Here is a 6,000-nt window from a genome sequence, read left to right on the forward strand (position 1 = left end):
ATTGCTTGGACAAAATGCTGCATGCTTCTTTGTGAAATTTAAATATAACACTATAATAATATACTTATATAGCACTTGCATATTATTGCTCTTTTGTTGGTTTTGATAGCTTTTATTGTCATCATTTGTAAGTCGCTTTGGATAAAAGTGTCTGCTAAATAACAAAATGTAAATAACAAAACTAAATTGAAATTTTAAAACAAACCCCCAATCAAATCAATAAGTAACAAAAGAAATATCTTCATATAAACAAAATAAGGCTTTCTCTGTGCTCTTTACATTTAAAATAAGAGGCAACCCCTGCATTTTAATCATGATCAAACAAAGATGCTGCATGCAACATGAGCAGATTTAATCTAAATTAGACTGTATAATTTCGAAATTTGAAGCAAAAATAGAATGGTCTGACTTCAGTTTTGTGAAACTATACATAAGAAATATCTGCATGAAACAGAAGCAGCAGACGAGCTGAATGAGACACAGATTCACCCTCTGCCAGCAGGTGACGCTTAAAGTGTTTCCTTGGTTTCACAAAGCAGCGCTGCACTTATGAACTTTAATATGCTTCAGCTAGGTGTTACGGCGGGGCAGACGAGATGTGAGACGTGCGGATCCATGTGCAAAGCTTTATTATAAAACATGGTCATACAGGCAGGGTCGCGAGACAGCAAACAGGTATGGCAGAGGCAAGACAGAGCAATCCGTGGAGCAAGCGTGGGTCGATGATCGGCGAACAGTATCCAAAGGGGCAAGGCAGAGAGATAATCCAGAGACGAGAGCAATAATCCAAACGGGGAGCGAACAGAGTCCAAACGGCAAGGCGAAGGGTAAATCCAGGAAACACGGGCAGGGTCAGACACGGCAAGATAACAAGGCAAGACTAGGACAAGAACTATGGCTCTGTAAAGTAGCTATCGCTAGGAGAGAGATAAACGCTAACAATACTCGGCCGAGAGCAAGAGGAAGTCCCAGGTTAAATAGTGTGTGTGATGGGGTGATCAGTGAATTCAGCTGTGTGATCAGTGTAATCAGCTGCGTGTCGTCAGTGCAATGGATTCTGGGAACTGTAGTCCAGTGTGCTGTGTGGTGTACGAGTCCATGTGGTGAGTGAGTGACATCTGGTGGCGAGTTAACGGAAGAGCATGGCCAGGATTCGTGACACTAGGTATGCATGGAAAATAAAAATGCTTTATTGTGCATGCAAAGTCTACAGATTGAACACATAAGTAGGGATATGACAATGCACACTGAGATGGTTTAAATCGATAAAAATATGTCACCATTCAAGTCGGTTGAGATGTTAAACGAATCGTGATACAGTTCGGGATTTATATGAATGTTTTCAGAATAGTTTAGATGGTATTTTCTTGTAGAGGTCAACTGATTTTGGATTTTAATGATACCGATAGCTAGGTTGGACCATACTGGCCGATACCGATTAATCAACCAAAAAACAACCATTTTGAGCTCAGATTAGTCAAGTCAAGTCAAGTCTGCTTTATTTTCAATTCTTCCACATGTACGGCACATACATACAGAGAATTGAAATTGCGTTACCCTCAGACCCTTGGTGCATACAGTTAACATTAAACACTGACAGTAGATGTTCAAATACAGATAAATACAGTTTAAACATATGTACATACAACTATACAAATATACAAACGAGGACATTTGTAGAAAAATTATGAAAGAGATAGATAAAGTGGCACAAGGCACATGGCAGATAGAGTGAAGTGAAGTGACATTCAGCCAAGTATGGTGACCCATACTCAGAATTCCTGCTCTGCATTTAACCCATCCAACGTGCACACACACAGCAGTGAACACACAGACACACACACACACAGCAGTGAACACACACACACACACACACAGCAGTGAACACACACACACACCGTGAACATACACCCGGAGCAGTGGGCAGCCATTTTATGCTGCAGCGCCCGGGGAGCAGTTGTGGGTTTGGTGTCTTGCTCAAGGGCACCTCAGTCGTGGTATTGATGGTGGGAGAGAGTGCTGTACATTCACTCCCCCACCTACAATCCCTGCCGGCCCGAGACTCGAACCCACAACCTTTGGATTACAAGTCCGACTCTCTAACCATTAGGCCACGACTTCCCTGAAAACCAGTTAAATAAAACAAAACTGTGGAGATATATGTGTATATGTATAGAGTGTATATATATAGTGCAAGAGGAGCTTATCAGTCTGTTAAAGTGACAAGAGAACAGTCTTTTATCAGACTATCCGAAGAGGTAGTCAATGCTGGATGAAGTAGTGATCAGTCCAATGCTGCACAAGTGACAGGTGCTGGTCACAGTTTGTAAGTGGGTGGGGGGGTCATAGTATCAGTGTTCAGTGTTGCATGGGGTAAAAGAAGGGAGGGGGGGCAAGGACGGGAGGGAGTTCAGCTTCCTGACAGCCTGATGTATATTCAATTCAAATTTTATTTGTCACATACATATACATACATAATATAAAGCTGTCCTTCAGTCTGCTGGTCCTCGCCTGGAGACTCCGCAGTCTCCTCCCTGATGGCAGCAGACTGAAGAAGCTGTGTGTCGGGTGGGTGGGATCACCTGCAATGCGGAGGGCTCTGCGGGTGAGACTGGTGTTGTAAATGTCCTGGAGGGAGGGGAGAGAGACACCAACGATCTTCTCAGCTGCTCTCACTATGCGTTGAAGTGACTTGCAGCAGGATGCGTTGCAAGCGCCATACCACACAGTGATGCAGTCAGGATGCTCTCGATGGTGCCTCTGTAGAAGGTGCACATGATGGGGGCAGGGGCTCTGGCTCTTCTGAGTTTGCGGAGGAAGTAGAGACGCTGCTGTGCTTTCTTGGCCAGTGTATCATTATCATTATAAAAATAAAAAAAATATTTATTATCCTACTTGATGTCTTAACCAACTGATGTGTGTTACTATATACCTCCTATAATTTGAAGTCAATCAGATCATTGCATGCTGAGATATGAGTCTCCATGTGTTCACACTGTCCGGTGGCCATTTTGAAAACTGTCTAAAAACTTTCACCAAAAGAGGAGCTCCTTAAATGTGTTTAAGCATTTGTTTTGGATAAGTTGTTTCACTACTAACTGCAATCCCAAATTTTTCCCAGACATGAAAATATCCAAATGATGTGTCATATAGTAACCCTTTGAAATGATCAATAATAATTTGTTTACATTTTTTTTTTTTATAAGTGTGTGAAAAATTGTGTTTTATGTTCGGTCACATTGGGGAAAGTGGGATAAGGTGTGTACTGAAATAACATATTTCTGCAGTCAGAAAAATTGTTATATATCTTAGCCCAGCTATTTTAAACTGTTTGATCACATTATAGGGTTACTATTATGCATAAATAAAAAAATAAAAAACTTATGCAAGATTGATAGGAACAAACAAAAATTCAACCATCACCGCATTTCAAAATTGTTACTTTTTTCTAAAATATAACATCACATTTTTATATCAATGCTACGAGTATTACAACATCATTATTGTAAAATTGTTCTAACATTTAAATTTTTAATTTCGTGCAATATTTTCATTGCAACATTTTATTGTCATTTTCACTAGCAATTGCAATTGGATTATATAGTAAAATAATGTTCACCGTTATCCCACCGGTCACTATTGTGACCATCAACATGTTTACTCATTCTACCACACTCAACAAAACAAATGCATATATTAATACTAAACACCTTAAAGATCATGTGTACCAAAAATCTTTGACTTGACTTGACTAGTAAAGTATGTTAACATAAAGATATGGCAAAGTTTATTTCTATAGCATGTTTAAAAGCAACAGAATTGCACCAAAGTGCTGTACAACAAATACAAATACAATACAGCCCCCCCCCCCCCAAAAAAAAAAAACAGAGCTTTAAGCAGGCATTATTCAAAAGCCAGGGAGAACAAATACGATTTAAGAGCAGACTTAAAACTAGCTAGTGAAGGAGCGAGTCTCACATTTACAGGCTGCAGCTGAAAAAGCCCGGCCACCCTTGGTTTTACAGCGACAACGTGGGACCGTTAAAAGAAACTGATTACTGGACCTAAGAGCTCTTTGAGGAGAATAAGCAATCAGAAGGTCACTGATATATTTTGGTGCAAGGCCCGCTAGTGCCTTGTACACATAAACAGCTATTTTAAAATCGATTCTGAACTTTACAGGGAGCCAATGTAAATATGCTAGGATTGGAGAAATGTGATCCTTCTTTCTTGGTCCAGTAAGAAGCCTCGCTGCAGCATTCTGGAGAGTTTGTAAGCGAGAAATCGCCGATTGAGGCAGTCCCCAATAAAGGGAATTACAGTAGTCCAAGCGAGATGTTATGAAAGCATGTATTACAGTCTCCAAGTCTTTATGAGGCAACAATTGTTTCAATTTAGAAATGGATCTAAGATGGAAAAAGCTCCCCTTTACCACTGTACTAATTTGTTTATCAAATTTAAGAAACGAGTCAAATGTAACCCCAAGATTTCTTACATAGGGTTGAACACTAGCGGAAAGGGACCCTAAATTAAAATCAGATGAATATCTAGAGTGAGCTAAAATCTAAATTTCACTTTTGCTTTCGTTTAATTGTAGAAAGTTATCAGCCATCCAATCTCCAATCTTTTAACTCCTCAAAACAGTCGTCAAGCACATCCAAAGAGCCACTGCCGTCAGTTTTTGCTGGAAGATAAAACTGTGTATCGTCAGCATAACAGTGGTAAGAGATCTTATATTTCTTAAAAATGGCTCCCAAAGGAAGCATGTAAAGTGAAAAGAGAAGAGGGCCTAAGATGGAACCTTGGGGCACGCCTCATTACAAAGGAGCCGATGAGGAAGAAAAATTCCCAATATTCACTGAGAAGGTTCTATTTTTAAGATAAGAGGCCAACCACTGCAGAGCGGTACTCTCAATACTGACCCACTTTTCCAGCCGCTGTAGCAGAATACTATGATCAATTGTGTTGAATGCCGCACTAAGATCCAACAAAACAAGTACCGCATGAGAACCAGTGTCAAGAATTTGCAGAAGGTCATTACTGACTTTCAACAATGCAGTTTCAGTGCTGTGTAGTGATCTAAAACCTGACTGGAAAGTGTCCAGGACATTGGACATACTAATGTAGGAATCCAACTGACTGTAGACAGCTCTCTCTAACAATTTTGAGATAAAAGGCAATTTGGAAATAGGCCTAAAATTACTGAAAATAGATTGGTCAAGATGAGTTTTTTTTAGCAGAGGATGGACTATAGCATGTTTAAAACTAGCAGGTACAACTCCACTTTCCAAAGAGTTATTAATGAAAGCTGTTACAGCCGGACTCAAGGTTGCAAACACTTCCTTAAATAGATGAGCTGGAATGACATCAGACTGACAGGTGGACAATTTAACCTTAGAAACAATACCAGCTAGCTGTACAGAGGAAATGGGGTGAAAGCAGGTTAACAACTCTGTAGGTGAACAGCTCAATGGATCAAATATCGATGGCTTAATAGAAGCTCTGATATCCAGTACTTTGTTGTCAAAATATTTCAAAAAGTTTTCACAGGTCTCCCGAGATGGATCAAGAGACGGGGCAGGTACAGGATTTAGTAGCAGGTCAAAAGTCTTAAACAGCATCCTCGGTCGAATTAACATTTTCAGTAATAAGTTTAGAAAAGAATTCAAACTTAGCCTCTTTGACTGATTTTTGATAACTAGCTAAACACGCCCTTAAACACTGATATGAGACTTGGAGTTTGTCCCTTTTCCATTTTCGCTCTGCCTTACAACACTCCTGTCTGAGAGCATGGGTGTTTGCATTTAGCCAAGGCTGAGAAATGTTGTTTCTCTTCGCTTTCCTTGGCTTAAGGGGAGCGACAGAATCAATAGAAATGGAACAGGAATTAGTAAAAACCTGCAACATCTCTTCCGTGTTTAATTTGTCGAAAGAGGCGGCATCTGCAAAGTTTGCTAGATAGTGCTCTGAAAATAAACTGTCAGTGAGTGGCTGAATAAA

The sequence above is a fragment of the Barbus barbus genome (genome assembly GCF_936440315.1).
Source record: "Barbus barbus genome assembly, chromosome: 1".
Taxonomy (NCBI): Eukaryota; Metazoa; Chordata; class Actinopteri; order Cypriniformes; family Cyprinidae; genus Barbus; species Barbus barbus.